Here is a 17,881-nt window from a genome sequence, read left to right as displayed (position 1 = left end):
GCAGACTGTTGCAATTACTGGGCTGTTGGAAGATGGAGCTATATTTAGCTTGAGTTTGGCTTTAAATACCCTTGTTTAAGAAGGGTAAGTTAATAGAGGAGTGAGTGTTTTGAGAAGCAGTGAGTTTTCCTTAGCCTGATGTTGCTAAACAGGCTTTCAGTAAACAATTACTGGGCTCTGTGCAGTGGTGTGAAGGCAGATCCCCAGCCTGTGAAATGGTCCCTTGATCCCTGTCCCAGGCTGTCTTTCCCACTGCAGTATTGATAGCAGCAGCCGAATGTGAATTTCTGGGATTAGAGGTGGCCATCTCCAGGCAGAGCTCTCTGCTCTGGCTGGCTCTGATGGCAATTGTATGAAAAAGGAAGCTGGGGCATTTCTTTCAGTATACTTGCATCAGTGCCAACCCTTTTAATACTCCCTGCTGCTCATTAGTAGTATATTTGGCCCACATCCTTGCTCTTAGAGTGTTTTTCTTCCAGAAATGCACCACCGATGTCAATATTTCATCCTGATTTTTGTGTTACAAAGGAGCAGGGCTGGGCTTGGGGTACCCTTGGCCTGTTTAAATCCCATCAGATCCCTCACCCTGTTGTGTGCCTTTCTGATGTTTTCACAGTAAATGATCCATTTTTTCCCTAGGTAATGACAGTTACTCATGCAATCCTTGTTTCTGTCATGCTGCAGCTGAAAATCTCCCACATTGCTGAGATGGTTGGCTTGGGAGCTCTGGGACAGCCTGGATTTCTTCTGCATTGTTACAAAATCTTGTCTTAATCCCTGCTTGCTACCGAGAGCCCAGGGGATTCATCTGGGCAGCTGGAGAGGTGCAGCAGAAATCCCCTGGTTATCTGCTGTGCCTCAAGTGCAGGCACTGCAAGGCAGAGGAGGGACAGGGCAGTGGAACAGAGGATTTTTACTTCTTTATCAATAAGCTGCAAAGCTCCTGGAGTATAATGTGTGTCAGGCTCTGTCAAAAGATCTATTGAAGACAAGACTTGAAGGCTGACTTTAAAGTGTGCTGATTGGCACTAAAATTCCTTTTAAAACGAACTGCCAAGCCCTAAGTTTCTTGAAAATGTCTGCTTCTGGGAAAAGGCTCACTGATACTTTTTTTAAGCTTTTATATTTTAAGACAGAAGTAACTGCTGGGATTAACGAGAGCCTTCTTTTCTGTGATCAAACCACCTTTCAAGCATCTTTTGATGGATTGACCTGTCTTTTCCCTTTCAGAAGAGGACTTGTAGTATTGAATTTGTATTGATTTCCATTATTGGAAGCAGACAGAAGAATTAATTTAGTACACAAATGCACCCTTCAGGTTACAAGCTGTGTTAAAGTAAAAGGAATTTGGGTCTTCTTCCTGTAATGAACGTGTGAAAACCTAAAAGGAAAAAGGATCTCTCCCACATGATCTGGAGTGCTGCAGTTGTGTAGCAGCTGCAGAAGGCAGCCTCTATGGTGGATGCTTCAATGTGGAGTGTTTATGAAGAATAAACACAGAAAATGTGATTCTCCTAATGAATATGTGATTCCTTTTTTCTAAAGGAATGCTTCCTGTTTTGCTGGTTAAAATCCTGAATTAGAATCATGGAATGGTTTGGGTTGGAAGGGACCTTACAGATCATTTAGTTCCAACCCCCTGCCATGGGCAGGGACACCTTCCACGATCCCAGGTTGCTTCAAGCCCTGTCCAACTTGGCCTTGGACACTTCCAGGGATGGGGCAGCCACAGCTTCTCTGGGCAACCTGTGCCAGGGCCTCACCACCCTGACACTGAAACATTTCTTCCTAATATCCAATCTAAATTTCTTCTCTTTCAGGTTGTACCCATTACTGCAGTCCTGCCATTGCAGTTCCTGAAAAAGAAGGCTCCACACAACCTTCTCTTCTTGCAGAATTATTGTTAGTTAATAATTTTGTGTCATTCTGGTTGTGTTGCTTCTGATGAAAGGTGTCTGAAAGACACCAATCCCATGAGTTTTGAGGAAGCTTTTGCCTCTGAAGTATCCTGGTGAGGGTTGGTCTGTCTCAGGTTGCCCATCTTAGCTTTTAGATGAAGTTTATGATTTTGTTTTCTCTAGCAACATGTCTCTCAGTGTAGTAACTGAATTTTTTTTTTTTTTTTTGTAGTAAGGAGCTGTAAAGGTAGGAAGTTGTACATTTATTCTTTGGCTTTATCACGAGACTTAAAGGTTTGTGTAGGTCAACGTGTCAAAATACACTGCACAGCCTTTGTGCAGTTAAAATACAGCTCTTCATGCAGTATCAATGGAGGCTGTGCCTGGAATAATTAATTTTTGTTAACATCTTTATAAGGCTTTGGATATGTAGAGCCATTTAAAATAAACCACTGAACCAATTAAGCGAAATGCCTTTGATAGGATTAAAATTTCCCAATTTGTGGCCAGCAGCAAAGATGTGGTATCTGTTAGAGCTTGTATGGCTGGGGCCCCAGAGCAATGCAATTGTTTGTTGCCTGCAATCATCTAAGAAAGATGAGGAAAACCAAATTAATTTCTTTATTTTTTTGTCATCAAAGATACATACAGTAGCTTCTCAGAGAGGCTGAGGTAAAGGCAAAAAATTTTTCCCTAAAGGCAGATTGAAGGATTTTAAGAATGGAAATGATGTGCAAGAATATGGAAATATTAAAACAATATGGAATGGAATAAAATAAAATCCTTTTGTTTACAAAGAAGTCATAACATTTGTTTAAAAAACCTAAATGATTTTGAGATTTGTTCTTTTATTATCAGCAAAAAAGGAATTTTCTGGGGGGAGCAGAAGGATGCTTCACCCCCTCCAAAATAGTCCACCAAAAGAATTGGAAGCAGTTTTATAATGAGAAGTCAGCAAAAATTTTTTGTATCTTTTGACAGTGTTGAATTTGAGATGAAAACTGGTTTTGACTCCTTGTTCAGTATTTTCTGGCTGTAATGTGGACTGGCTGCTTCTACCCTTTTGTTTGCTGCTTCTGTCACTGCAGGAGCTTTGTGGTAGATTTTCAGATGGGCTGTGGTTTTAGGTTCTTCTCAGTTCTCAGCTTGTTTACTCAGTCTACTCAGTGCAGAGCTAAAAACCATCTCTGAAGCACTTTTTTTTTTGTCTCAGTGTGAGCTGAACACCTTTGGCAATAGGTGTTGTTCAGAGGCTGACTCTCTGTCACGTGGAGAACACTGTGTGTTCTTCAGTCTTGTGTACTCCTGTGTGAAGCCAAAGAGGAGCCCAGGACAGGGTGAGCATCCCTGTGCTCAGGGAGCAGCACCCAGGTAAAACTTGGAGCTCCTTGCGTGACCTGGATAAAAGCTGTTTTTAAAAGTCAAAGTCGTCTTGCTCAGCACATTCACACTTTCTTTTTCCCTACAAGACAGACTCTGAAGGTGCAAATATAATGGAATCTGTCCTTTTAAAGTCATGGATTTTCACCCTCTCATCAGCTTGAGCACAGGCCTGTGGGGAATTTGCAGTGTGAGCTCTCAGCTCTCCATCCTGTGAAGAACCTCATTTATCAACCAGAGCCAGCTGTACAAAGCAAATCCAAAAGGCAGTGTTTTTTTCAACCACAGAATTACATATTCGAAGGAATAATACCGACAAACACAAAAACGCATTTAGGACCAAATCCTAAACCAAATAACAGGTTTTTCACCCCGAGACTGTGGCATAATCTTGAATAATTTTTTCAGATATTAACAGTTTTGAAGATGAATTAGAGATCTACATAGTCTCAGATCTTATGGACGTTCTCACAGAATTCTGTAAGAAAAATACAGGGAGTGTGTAAAACAATTCTCCATCTCACTAAGCCCAACTCCCCACAGGGGTAGTGTAGCAGAAAGCATGCATGAGATTATTAAAGACAGCCCATTTTCAATAATTTTTAATCACTTCTTGTCTCATGGTGTGCAGGGAAATAATCCATGCTCACTGCTAAGCATCTCCTACACTACCCAAATATATCAGGAGTAATGCCAGCAAGCACCAGCCCTTTCTAGGATTCCATGATGCTGTTGGTAGGAAAAATGTTGTAAAGTCAGCTATGTCTTACTGGGAACTTTCAGAAACGTCAGATATCTGCATTTGGCTTTGTATTTTCTATAAATATTGACCTGAGTTTTTAGAGCAAAGGTGATGAGGTGAAGACCTCAAGTCACTCAGGCAAAAAATTCCCCCAGCCTTCAACCTGCACCTTGCCATCCTCTCCCTGGGACTCTCAAACAGGTTATTGCCTTTTGCCATAGGAAATTCTGAGGAAATGGAGTAATTTGCAAATGGAGGCTTTTGCAGCTTTCCTCAGCTTCTGTCCCTCCCTGAGCTCTGTGACAGACTGTGCAGCATTCCATGAGCAAAATGCAATTGCCCTGGAAAAATCCAAGTCTGTCTGTTCCTCCTGGGGGGGTGAGCCAGGAAATGCTCCAGAGCATCACTGCATTATTCCCCCTTGGGCAGGTGTGGGCACTGTGAGTATCTGCTGGGACCATGGGTGGGGTCAGAGATGGGCAGGGAGAACGAAGAGAAAGGAAATTCTGGATCATCTGCACAAGAAAATCGCCAGCACAGGTGGCTTTGTTAATTTTTGGTGTGGATGTGAATGAGTCATGAGTCTTCTTTCTGTTTCCATCTGTATCTTTCTGTATCTTTCTGTATCCTGATTAAAATTTCTAAAAATGACAGAATAATGAGTGGATAAAACTGGAATTCTATTCTCAATTTCACTGCACCCATATTTTGTGGAAAAAGATGGGGTTCTCTCAAATTTGTGAACATTTTGATAAACATTTTATGGGGACAGTCAGCATTCTGCCTATGAAAGCTTTCATTTCCAGATTTACTTGCTACCAGAACTTGACTTGTATACAGTTGTACCACAGACTGTAAATGCAACAGCAATAACAAACGTCACCTCCAGTTCTGCTTCTTGTGTTATGGGCAAGCATGAGCAGATGTTTTAGAAGGCCAGTTCATCCTCTCTCTCTCCATTTTCTTCCCCAATCCCTTTATTTGTTCCAAGCTCTTTCCACATGGAGTAACTGGTAGCAGTTTGGTACCTCTCTGACTGGAGGTTTAACTGTAATTTAGCCAAAGTGGGTTTGACACTTTACCCTGCCGTAAATCAAGTCTCCTGATGGGAGAGAATTTGCTGAAAGTCCTTGCAAGGAGTTTCAAAGATAAACCAAGAGTTTTCCTTGAGTTTCAATGCTTCCACATAGTTGTTTGTTAAGTCTTATCAGACGGACAGAGCCACTAGCGTGACCCAGGTACTGCATAGAAGGAAGAAAAGTAGGAGTGAGTCTAATTATCAAGATTTACACAGCCTTTTAAAGATATTTTAACCAATAGTTACTAAAAACGTACATTATTTTCACTTTCCTACCAATTATTCAGCAACACGACTAGGAACTGCAGAATTTTCTATCCAATCATTCCAAACTACTTTTACTGCAGAATATGGAGTAGTAGAAGAAGGAGAAGAAGGTTTAGAGAACAACAACAATCCTCCATTTTGGTACTTTTTACTCTTATCTATTTACTACAAAGAGAAGCCCAAAACCTCTAAATTTTTCACCCTGTGACAATCTTACATAGTAGTCTATCACCTAATTCACACCACTGTATTTTCTAGTTGTTTTCTGACTGTTGGTAATTTTTTCCAAGGTTTGAAGCTAAAACAGTGTTGTTCAGGGGGGTAAGAACCCTTAAAAAATGGCAGAGAAATATTCTCGGCACTCTGGGTTCCTACATGGGTCTAATCTAAAAAAATGCCCAAGACACACTTTAGAATTAATTCACAACCTTCCCCCTTCCTCCATGTGTGACACATTCGTCTCTCTTTCTTAGTATCAAAATACAATTCTGCTGATTTGCATCTGGAACTAAATGCACTCTCAGAAAACCCTCTTAATCACTTTTCTAGATCTTCTGTGCTATTTGGGATTTTTTAAGAATACTCTCTCACTGGAGCTGCCTGTTGCATTCTTAGATGTAATCACATCTTAGCTAAAAAAAAGTTGAAAGAATACTTTAGGCAGAATAATGGAAACATCATTTTGTCTTGACAAGTTAATGCAGTTTCACCTTTGCACATGTACAATGGCTACATCAGCTGAACATTTTATGCTGTTGGTATTTGTTTTCATTAGAAATGTGAGGTGATGTGACTTTTCCTATTATTGTCTGATTTCTCTTTAGGGGGAAAATGTCAGTGTGACCTGATTAAATTAACATTCCTGAGGCAATTTCTGGCTGTGAACTTTTCTCAGAAAAAAAACCACCCATATGTGCTGATCATCTTGAACTTTAGCATGAATTAGGCATGCACGAGTTTTGCTGGCAAATTATTAACTAAGAAAAACCCTAAATTATGCCCTGAAAGGCTATTAAAAGCCAGTCACAAAGGTATAGACAAACATCTCTTTCTTTTAAGGTTCTCTGTTATGACTTGTGAACAGTAATTGTAGAAATATTTTAGTTATATTTCAGGATTTCAAAAATCTCAAGAAGATTGAATGGATGGTATAATAGATACAGAAAATTACTAGTTAAATAATTTTAAAATTGATTTGGGATGTAAGGAGAAAACATTGCTGTGAAATATCTGGGACCCTTTCATCAAATTCTCTGGGAGCAAGAAAGAAAAACTTACCTATATATTTCTGCTTCAGAGTAGTCATTTCAGGTTTGCAATCTGCAGTAAGAAACAAGGATTATAATGTCATAAAATGTTCAGAAAAAAATAATAGTGCACAATCTCAACCTCATGTAGTTAGCAGACCATAGATTTTAGCCAGAAAACCTTTCCAAGCTTGAAGAGACCCTGATTTTACTGGGAGTTTAGAGGACCATAATGTAGCAATGAACTAAAATAAAATTATAAGACATCTCTCAGCTGTGCACATGAAGGCAGGTGGACGTGTTTCCAATGATGCACTGGAAGCTGCAGCTCCCAGGGCTTTTGTGTAGCTGCCAGACAGAGAGTTGAACACATTTTCCTGGTAGAAATGGTTTAGTGGCTGGTCTGTGTTTGCTTGTGACAGAGCAAAAGTAAATTGGTTTTCTTTTCACGGCATAGAAGGACCAGGGACCTCATCAAAGCCAAGATCAGAACAGTTTAGTGAAGTACCTATAAATATTCACTGTTGCATGAATGCCTGCCTCCTACATAATGGTTTGAATTCCCTCAAAGTTCTTGGGAATGAAGGAAAAGCACTGAATGCTTCACTCACACCTGCATTTTTTTCAAGAGTTAGTTTCAAAAGTAGCTCTATACTTCCCTTTTGTTAGAATCACTCGGGGGAAAAAAAAAAAGCTGGATAGGAGTAGAAAACTTTTCTGTTTTTATTGCTAAAGGAAATTGCCAATGTGCTGTTTCAGTTTGATCTGCTCTTCCTGGTTTTGGTAAGGTTGAAAGAATGAAGGAATTTAATAGTGGCTTCTCTCTTTTCACTGCAGAAATTAATGACAAAACACTTTTTCCTACAGAAAAGCTCAGGGACCTTGGAAATATGCACTGCACCAGCTCCTACCAGCACATTTGTATGCAAATGTGCAGCTTATATATAATTTATGTGGACGCTCTTGAATAATCTAAGCATGTTCAGCAGTGGCTGGTTAGTGTGATGCCCTGTCATGATACACCTGAGTCTGTTTTTGAACATCTTTCCTTCCAGACAAAGGTGTTAATCATTTACCAGTCCTCAAGGAATTGCTCTCAAAGCTGTGAAAATTCCAGCTATCATTCCAGTAATTATCTTTTATCCTTCTGTGCCTTCCAGCGAACATTATTTTCAAATGGTGTATTTGCAGTTCTAATGAAGTTATTTATTAAATCATTTTCTGCTTCTTGGATAGACCGTTTTTGAAGTTCCAGTTTGTGTTATAAGGTCCAGCCTCGGACTGGGAGCTCCCAGTATCCCAGCAGAGATCCTAACACTGGTGTGTTACCTTTTAGAGGGAGAGACTGCAAACAGCAAGGGATTTAAAATAAACAAATAGATCCTTTCTGAAGACTTGGAATGGCTGAGGTGAAGGCTTATCCACCATCATGGGTTTGCATGTTTTCAAATCTTTTATTCCTTTAGGAAGAAAATGTTTTTAGAGGGTAACACTTCAGGTTGCACATTTTTGACTGGAACTTTACTCAGCTGCCACATGGGACATTAGGCTCTTATGTGAAGGCACTAAAATTAATCCACTGGGTGTAGAGGGCTCTTATTTACACAGCATTTTCTCCACCCTGCTGATGGTATGATTTATACTGCAATAAGAACATCATGAAAGAGGGGTTTAGAAAAAAAATTGTGTCTGTTCTCCTTGACCTTTCCAAGACTGAGCCAGGTTCATCTGCTTACCATGGCCATGAGTTCCATCCTCACCTCTCCATGCTGTAGTCACTCTGTGCTCCACCTCTCCTTTAGTCTCTGTCTCTCAGTGAATATAATCTGTTAGGAGTATTTTAAGTAATTTCAGTGCCTGATTTGATTTTACTCAGCTTGTAATTCTTACTCTGTTCATTTTATCATCTCCCAATTAACCTACTTTAGTCTCAAAGTATCAATCATCTTGTTAAAAATATACTATCATAGTAAATTATTTAAATGCATGCTGAATTTACTTATATTAAACTTGTACTTAATATCTTAGATATATAATCAGAAAATAGATTCTCTACTTATTTGCATGTTGAAGTAATTAACCCCCCACCTTGAGCCATAGTTTGATTTATATAAAAGCTTTTTGGATTTAATGATAGCTCACAATCTGAGGACAACAACAGCATTAGCTTTGCAACTTGGTATAGTGTGAACAAGAATTATTGCTTAAGAGGTGATCCTTGTGCTTGTGGAGAAAAAATACAAATAAGACAATGCCTGTTCAAGAATTAGGCAATTTTTTTTGTTGTTATCAGGACATATTTTGTATAGAAGCAGATGTACTTTTGTTTCCTCTCATATTAATGATCAAAAATTCCTTAAACCTCAATTTGTCCTTATTCAGAACACTTAGACTGCCTTTTTTTTTTTTTTTTTTTTTTTTTTTTTTTAATACTGCAAAGGTTCTTGGTACTGCTTCCTTTACTAAGAAGTGGAGAAGTAGCCTTTTTATCAGAAATGCATTGATAGAATCTTAGAATCATTAAAATTGGAAAAGACCTTTAAGATTATCAAGGCCAACCATCAACCCAGCATAATGACTAGTCAAAAAAGGAGATTTTATTTGCAGGACTTGCTTTTACTCCCTTTAACACCCTGTGTCATATTACCATGGGGTAACACAAAAATTCCATTCAGGATTATTGGAGGACATTATTTCAATTGCTATCTTAAAAAATAACTTAAAAAAAAAAAGTCCAGTCTCTTATTGACTTTAATATTTAAAAGGACAAAGTGCTCATAAACCCCATAGACTGGGAAACTAAAATGTCAATATTGTCTCAGAGGCTGGGGTACCTCAACATTTTTAGTTCCTTGTATTCACATCTAACTGCTACAGAGACAAAAATCATCCTTAGTGCAAAGGCAAATATTGCTTTTGACTGGTTTAAGCCACCAGGAATACACCAGGTGTGTACCTGTCCCTGATGCCCATCAGGAGAAGATTAAACCAGCACATGCAGGGTGAATTGGCAGTAGGAGCATTATCAGGGTCACAGCAGCTCTTTGGCCCTGGTACCAGCCAGGATTTCCATTCTGTGGAGAAACTCTGGTCTCCAAAATGATGTAATTATCCAAGCCCCCTTTTGGGAACAGTTCCTGGCCCAGGGTTGGGATTTCTTTGTTGGGTGCTGGTTTGGCTCGGCCAAAAACGTGGCCAAACATTCAGCTTAAGTGTAGATGACAGATTCAGTGCCAGGGAAGGATTTCCCAGCAGTAAAGTGGCCAATGAAATCTGAGTCACTGAAGTCTGAAATAAGTGGAAACGGGGTGAGATAATGTCCCAAGGACAAGGTAGGTACTTGGGAAATAGTGTGAGGAACTGCTCTTATGGTTTTTCCTGGGCTCAGCTTATCTTGACATGAAAGACTCTTTCCATCATGGTCTCAACACAACCCTCGTTCCACTGATGTCAAAAACCTGGATGGTCTCCTAAGTTTTATCACAGAAATCTTTCAAAACCACAGGAAGACTGAGTCCCTCAGGTATGGGATATATATATGCATATATAAAACATAAACCCTCACCCTGCGTGTAGTGTCTCACACCTATCTGAAACACATTCAAGTAGAGAAAATGGAACATTCATTTCCTTTGTACTATTTTCCAGAAAAGAATATTTTTTTAAAGAAATAGCCTTTTGCTGTGATTATATATCTATCTATTCACATCTCCGAGGACATCTCCAATGCCTTCTAGGTGACTTGAGAAACTTATAATTTTTCTTTATGGCATTGAAGGTAATTCTGTTTGGGACTGGGTGTTTTTGGTGGTAAAATTGTTAATTTGATGGTAGAGCCTTCTCACCACTGTGCTGCCTGCAAAGACTTCCCCGCCCCCACACTTGCTCTTAATCAGCTGGGACAATCTGTGTTGGGACCACACTATGGATATAACCCAGAACAGGCACAAAAGTCTCCAAACCACCTCACAGATCCTTGGTTTTCCTTCCAAGTAAATGGAACACAGTAAATAAACTCCAGCCTGACACTTGTGGGACTGGGAAGGTGAGGAGACTGGTCCAAGGACTAAAACGTGTAACATGCACAGGGAAGCAACAGTGCCTGGGAAGGGAGCAGGGAGAGAGGGGAAAAGGCAAGTGATAGACAAGGCTGAGGTGTGGAACTGCACAGGGAGCTGAAAAGAGGAGATGTCCCTACCCTGAAACTCTAAAGGGGATTTGGGGGATTGTTTAATCACAGAAGATACAGTTTGAATGAATGAGGATGTATTTTCAGAAACTCTTCCTTTGAGCCTCTTTCATCTTCCAACCCATTTTATTTCAAGACTTTTCTCTCTTGCTTTTACTGGTTGGAAAATGTTTCTTTTTTTTTTTTCCTACCTTCTATTGCTGTTGCTGCTGCACATTCTTAATTTATTTTCCTTTTCTTCTCTTTTGCAACCACTCTCTCTTCTCTCTAAGAGATTCTGTTTTATAGAATGGAATTTGTTTTCTCTTGTTTGCTGTGCCCAAAGAGTACCCAGCGTAAAGAAAGACTTGAAAGTACAATTTACACACGTAGTTGTCATCGGACATCTCAGATGGTGGCCTCAGCTGAGTCGTCCTTGTGTTAAACTGTCTGATCTGACTGCTGCATTCCTTAGTCACTGCTCCTCGTTGGAGGTCATGCAGGCACAATCAAACCTTTTCACTGTGGTGAATAAACCAGTGACTCCAGGGGAGACTCATGTGAGATCCTAGGAATCAGGTACATAGCACAAAACTCTGCTTTCAGATGAACTTGTATGATCGGGGATAAATCAACAGAGGTTGATAAAAAATATTCCCTCTGTTTCCTTCCCTTCTTTCTCTGAGGAGAATGGAGCTGAAAAAGCCTGGAGCCATAGGAAAAGATGCAACATTGCTTCAAGGATATGGGGTCCACCAAAAAATTCAACTTTTCATGGAATCACAGAATAATTTAGGTTGGAAAAGACTGTGAATATCATCAGGTTCAACCATTAACCCAGAACTGCAACCTACCGCTAAACCATGTCCCTCAGTGACACATCTACGCATCTCTTCAATACCTCCAGGGATGGTGATTCCACCACTCCCCTGGGAAGCCTGTTCTGGTGCTTGACAACCCTTTGGTGAAGAAAATTTTCAGATCATATTCACTAAACATAAACATCCCTCCCCCCCCTTCCCCACCCCCAGCCCTGGTTCATTTCACACCTTCTCCCCAGTCCTGCAAACAGTTTCTTTTTTTTTAAGGATGTGATACCAAGACAGTCTCAATTCTCTCTGTCGTTGCCTCAAAGGAGTGTAGTCAGACCAGGTTGCCAGTATGTGCTGAAACTGAATAAACAGGAGCTGAAATGAGAACCACAGAGTTAAAATTATTATTATCTCTAAAGGATGCTGTTGGAGCAGTGGTGACTGCACAAGCAGAGCCTTATTTCTCCCAAATAGGAGAAAGGGGTTGGATGGAACCTTATCAAAACCACTTGCTAAACCAACTGGCATAAGTTGGATTAGTTTAACAAAACTTACATGAATAGCAGGGAAGTTTGCAGCTGAAAGAATGGCAGGTACAAACCCAAGCACATCTCTCCAGATAAAGATGGACAGGGAAGGGATTTGCTGCCAAAGAAGGGATTTGCTGCTCCAAACTGTAAAGTTGGTGATTCTCCTTACTTTGCCTATGGTTCTGCATCTCCTTTATCTATGTTTTTTGATATTTCTTCAAAGAATTAAAAGAGATATAATTAGTGATTTCCATTTGTTTCTCTTTTTGAGGTTCAAAAGTTACTGGGTAAAACTTGGGCAGTGTAATTGTGTAATCCTCATTCCCCTAAAAAAACCGAGAAGCAAGTAAACTGCTTAACTTTCATTCAATTTCAGAATTAATATGTACTTTCAGGGATGAAGAAATTAAAAATGAGTTTTTAGGAAGTATCTAACATCAGAAATTTTAATTTCCAATTTTTAATCAAACTACATTTTTCCATTTCTCTGTAACCAATTTCCTCTTTTGAATGATTCCATGGTAAAAGTGATTTCTGGTTTTGGGATTTTTTTCCCTCATGCTTAAAGATAAAAAGCTGACAGATATTTAAATTTTGATGTTTAACATTTCAGCAACTCCCATTAGGTGAGATGGATTTTAGCCTGCACATATAATGATCTTCATATGCCATAGGATAAAGTCTGGAATTCTGCTCACCTGCTATTTATTGGCTGTTTCTTTGCTTTGTGCCATCCCTGTCCCTCCTCTCGGGAGCCGGGGACCACTGGCTGAAAGCAGAGGATCCCAAGGTGTCCTCACTGCTGGAGAGAGGCCTTTTTTGAAGTGAGATGTACCCAGATGGCCTGAGAGAACTGTCAGCAGGTGGCCTAGTTTGAAGTTGTCTTTGGCAAGTTCTGCACACCCAGAGGACAGAATTAGTGGCTTGATTGATCACACAGATTTTATATGGCTTAGTAAGAGAAATACATTACTCCATGCAGGCGTGCTAAAGGAGACATTGCCTACGTTTGCAGTGGAGGTTGGTGCAAGGTGTTTTGGAGGGATGTGTGAGGAAAAGTTAGAGTTAGGACTACTTTTAGACTTAGTTCTCCAGTTCTAGAAAAGCTGGCATTTTTAGAGGGCAGTTTGCTTGACTACTCTCAGCTGTGCATTCTGAGTGAGGCGAAATGGCCCCTGTGATTACATATTTAAGAATGAAGGAAAAAAGCCTCCCTGTTGGAGTGAGAACGTGTGAGAAGAAGAGCTCTGCAGACACCAAGGTCAATGCAGAAGGAGGGGCAGGAGCTGCTGGAGGCACTGGAGCTGAGATTCCCCTGCAGCCCCCGGTGCAGCCCATGGAGAGGCAGCTGTGCCCCTGCAGCCCATGGGGATCCGTGAGGGAGCAGAGATCCACCTGCAGCCATGGAGCCATGTTGTCCTCCCCACAACAGAGCAGGGGGATGCCCAAAGGAGGCTGTGATCCTGCAGGAAGCCCACGCTGGAGCAGGGTCCTGGCAGGATTTGTGAACCCACAGGGGGAACCCCACTGGAGAAGCCCATTCCTGAGGGACTGCAGCCTGTGGGAGGGTTCCACATTGGAGCAGTTCATGCAGAACTCCAGCCTGTGGGAAGGACTCACACTGAAGCGGTTCATCCTGGGATTGGGATCTGGATCTGTCTCCTGGGAGAGGAAGCCCACACTGGAGCAGGCGAAGAGTGTAAGGAGTCCTCCCTCTGAGGAGGAAGGATCTTCAGAAACATGTGATGAACTGACCACAGCCCCCTTGCCTGTCCCCCTGCACCACTGAGGGGAGGAGGTCCAGAAAATCCAGGGTGAAGTTGAGCCCTGAAAAAAGGGAGGGGTGTTTAGAGACTTTATTTTGGTTCTCATTACCCTACCCATTTGCTGAGCAAGGTATCTCCCAGAGAGAAGGGGCACTGTGAAGAAGTCTTAAAGCTCCTCTAGTTCCCCAACAGGGAAGTCCTGGGCATGTGCACAATTGCTCCACTTGGCAAATCCAGTGATAATCCAGTTGCAGCAGTGATATTCAAAATATCATTCAAAATGGCCTGAGTAGACCCAGCAGAGTCCATGGCCCAGTTAATGTGTTCTGGCAGACAGAAGATGAGCCTCCAGGACAGGATGGCACCCACCTCACCAAGCTCTTCTGTGCCTCAAGATTTGCACTGGCATTGTGTTAATTGGCTGTGTCACATGCTGCAGTGTATGACTTGGAGGTTTGCACAGCCTGGCCCTCTAATGAGTCCTGGCATCTATTTCTTAATGAGGCAATAATAGGAATAGGAAGAGTTTCCTTGGACACATCCAGATGGATGAAGCCCTTGCACTCAAATCCCCTTCTTTCATTCCACTTCATGTAGCCAAGATGAAATGGCGTAAGCAGAGCAGGGAGTTAATTTTTATCTCAGTTGATCAGTGTGACATTAAACATCAAGCCACAATTATTATTTTTTTAATAACCATGTGAGTAAATACGCTGAGCATTTCAAACACCCTGCCCTTGGCACACGACCATGTTTGCTCTGCACTGATGTTCTTTGTGTTGCACCAGGGTTACCCCACAGTGCTGTGCAGTGAGCATGGAGCTTCGCTGTGCCTCGTGCTGGGTGTTGAAGACACCTTGCAGAGCTGTGGTGTATCAGTAATAGAAATGCTGCCACTCTGATTTATTCTTTATTTGCTGTTGCATTAAATCAATAATTTTTTAAAAAGCTGCTTTAAAAATAGGAAGAATAATTGAATGAATGAACTGGTAGGCTGAAGGATATTTTTCTCTGAGCCTTTCTTTTTTCCTGTACATTTTTTTCTAAAAAATCAATAAAGTATTCAGTTTTCTGTCCTTGCAAGCATATTCAATATTGGCTTTTATTTCTCTGTTTGTCATGGTACATGCCACTTAGATTCATCCAAGCTTCGGGACACCAGCAGTTTCTTAGTTTTCCTCAGTAAGTGGAACATTTTCCAAACTGTGGGTTTTTTCCTCTGAGATTCCTGAAAAAGTTGTTCAGCCACTTGAATCCTTGAGTTTCACCTCTTCACTAAGCCTGAACTAGTTCATGAGACAGTTCACAACATTCAACTACATCCTCAGCCTGGCCTGGCACAATAAAAATCTTTCAAAAACTCCTCGGTTTTGCGGTTTGCCTGGGGCTATTTTTATACTATTTTTGTTAGTGAGCTTCTTTCCCAGCCATGAACCCTTACTCTGCCAGGACTTTCACTCACATGTGGTTCTTTGCTGGGATTTTGCCATATGTAATAGGACTGAATCTTGCCAAATATGAGCAAGTCCAAGGTTTAGAGAACAAGGACTGCGATTAAAAAAATAACCCTCTCACCACTTTTCTTATTTTGCTGTTAAGATTTTAGTGCCTTGACTACTTTGCTTCTTGAGCAAGGAAAGGAAGTCAAGACCAGTTAAGATGGGAGCTAAGATGAGGACAACATCAGTGATCTGTTACTAACAATGGCAGTGTCACCACCTGCAATAAACTGGGGAATAAACTCAGCTTCCTTCCATTGCTGCCTTTCATGAGTTGTTAGCTATGATTTCTGCAAACTCTCTCCTAGAGATAAGTGACATGTGCCAGAAGGACTTTGATTTATATTTTACATCTATTGGTTTTTGAGTCCAGAGCAACTATCAAAGTCCTCTTTAAAGAAACCCGTGTTTGGAGAAGAACCATGTTCCTGCTATCTCCTAGTGCTGCAGGCTCTGGGTGATGCTCTAAATTACACCCATCTCTTTCTCCTTTTCCACCATTCTTTACCCTTTCCAAGTGCTGGCCATCCTGAGTTATGCTGCTGTCTTTAACCCTCACTAAATGCTGATGTTTAGTGCTCTGCTCCATGTTGATGCGAAAAACTGGAGGTGAAGAGGGACACACGGAGTCACCTGTCCCCAGGACTCACACCTACAAAGCAGGCAGATGCCTTGCTCTCTTCTAAAGGTTTGCAGGGCTGCAGCACAGGGGTGGTTTTGGAGGGCTCAGAGCTCCACATCCCAAGAGCTTAGCTGGTGTCTGCAGCTGTTTTGGCACGCAGTGACAGTTTGGAAGACTGAAGTTCTTACCTAGAGTGAATTTCCTCTTTGGAAAATCATGTACTTTTCACCTTCCTCTGCCAGGGTTCTTCACCCCCTAAATAAAACATGGCATTAATGATGAGCATGTTCTGCAGAGCACCTTCAAACCAACCAAGCATAAAGCTCTGTGTTCCTGTTAATCCTGCAGTGAACTGGCCTCAAGTCACTTGCCACACAGGGTCTTTGAGGGTGTAGCCTGGATTTTGGGTCAGTCAGAGAGTCCCTTTCTGGAGTTTCATGATTCCTCCCTTTACATGCAGTGCTTTTGTGCTGAAGGACTGGTGTGTGCCAAGGAAGGGTGAACTGACTGGGGCCAGTCTGTACCCAAAAACTGGGCTACTCCCAGTTCCTTCATTAGGAAAGGAGAAAACAGGTTGCTTTTCTATTTTATGTAACCATCAGAGAGTGGTATCCAGCCTCACTGGGAGACTCTGCACTGGCTAAGAGGAATATCCATATTCTGGAAATCATTTGCTGCCTCTTATCTTTTACCATTTTAGGAGAGAATCCTTTTTTTGTCTTTTACTGCTAGAACACAATCCTTCCACCTCTGGCAAGCACAGAAAGACACCCATGAAATCATGATGATTTTTTTTTTAATGAAACAAGAAAAGTGTCATCCTCTCTATTTATCTTTAATACTAAAATGCCAAGTGAAGTAATTTATGAAAATCTTTCAGTGACTTCTGCAGCCCCTTAATTCCTAGCCCCTGGCAGAAAGGTGATAGGGTAAATGTTGGGTTGCGAAGCATCTAAAAATGTTCCCTGCAATATTCTTTCTGTATCTAGGACTGGATTCAGTTTGCTGTGTTACCTAGGAAAGTGATTCTTAATCAGAGCTGATGAAAGAGAACTGACTCTGAGATTTGGCTGTACAGACTCAGAAATCTGCCTCAGTGAAGAAAATCGAGGATCAATCCCTGTATTTCATCTTTGTAAACTTCTTTTGCAGGCTTCAGATTTTATTTTGCTGCAGTGGCGATTGAAAGTCAGGTCTCCAGTTAATGTAAAAACTTTCTGAGTCGGGGGTAGTGATGATGATTTACACACACATCTTTTTACCATCCAGCCCAGCCTTATAATTGCCTGGTGGTGCTGGTGAAGAAAAGTGAAATGCAATACTGAAAGATGCTTTTATTACCTTTGTGAAAGCACCTTTTAGGACTGCAGGTCTTTTTCCTCTCTTACCAGAAAAGTCAGAATAACTTGATGAGAAAAAGCACCTTCAAGTTTAAAAGCATCCTCCGTTCTGTGTCGGGGGCGATGCACAGGATTCCAGCTGTGCTGGCAGGAGGCACCCAGCAGCGTGTGACATGTGGTGTGACAGACTTTGCCTGGCTCTGCCTTACGCCCCTTCCTCTGCCTGCTGCACTCCCGGGGTCCCTGCACTTTGGGAAGCTGCCTGGCAGGGACAGAGGGGCAGGATGCTCCAGAGAGGGAATTTCATGGGGTGAGATGGATGATTGACAGCAGCACCACTGGGGAGAGTGAGAGAGGGAGGAACAGCGCAGATTCCAGGGTCTGGGAGTCCGAGATGGGAAGTGCGAGAAGGAGGGAGACTGCCTCGTACTGAGGAACACAATGATTTTCTCCTCTTCCTCTTGAACTCTAAAACTTTAAACACCAAGACCACTGTGGATTTATGCTTTTACAAATCATTGTGGTCCAGACT

The sequence above is a fragment of the Coloeus monedula genome (assembly GCF_965178545.1).
Source record: "Coloeus monedula genome assembly, chromosome: 2".
NCBI classification, from domain to species: Eukaryota; Metazoa; Chordata; class Aves; order Passeriformes; family Corvidae; genus Coloeus; species Coloeus monedula.
Note: the sequence above shows the minus strand (reverse complement) of the source record.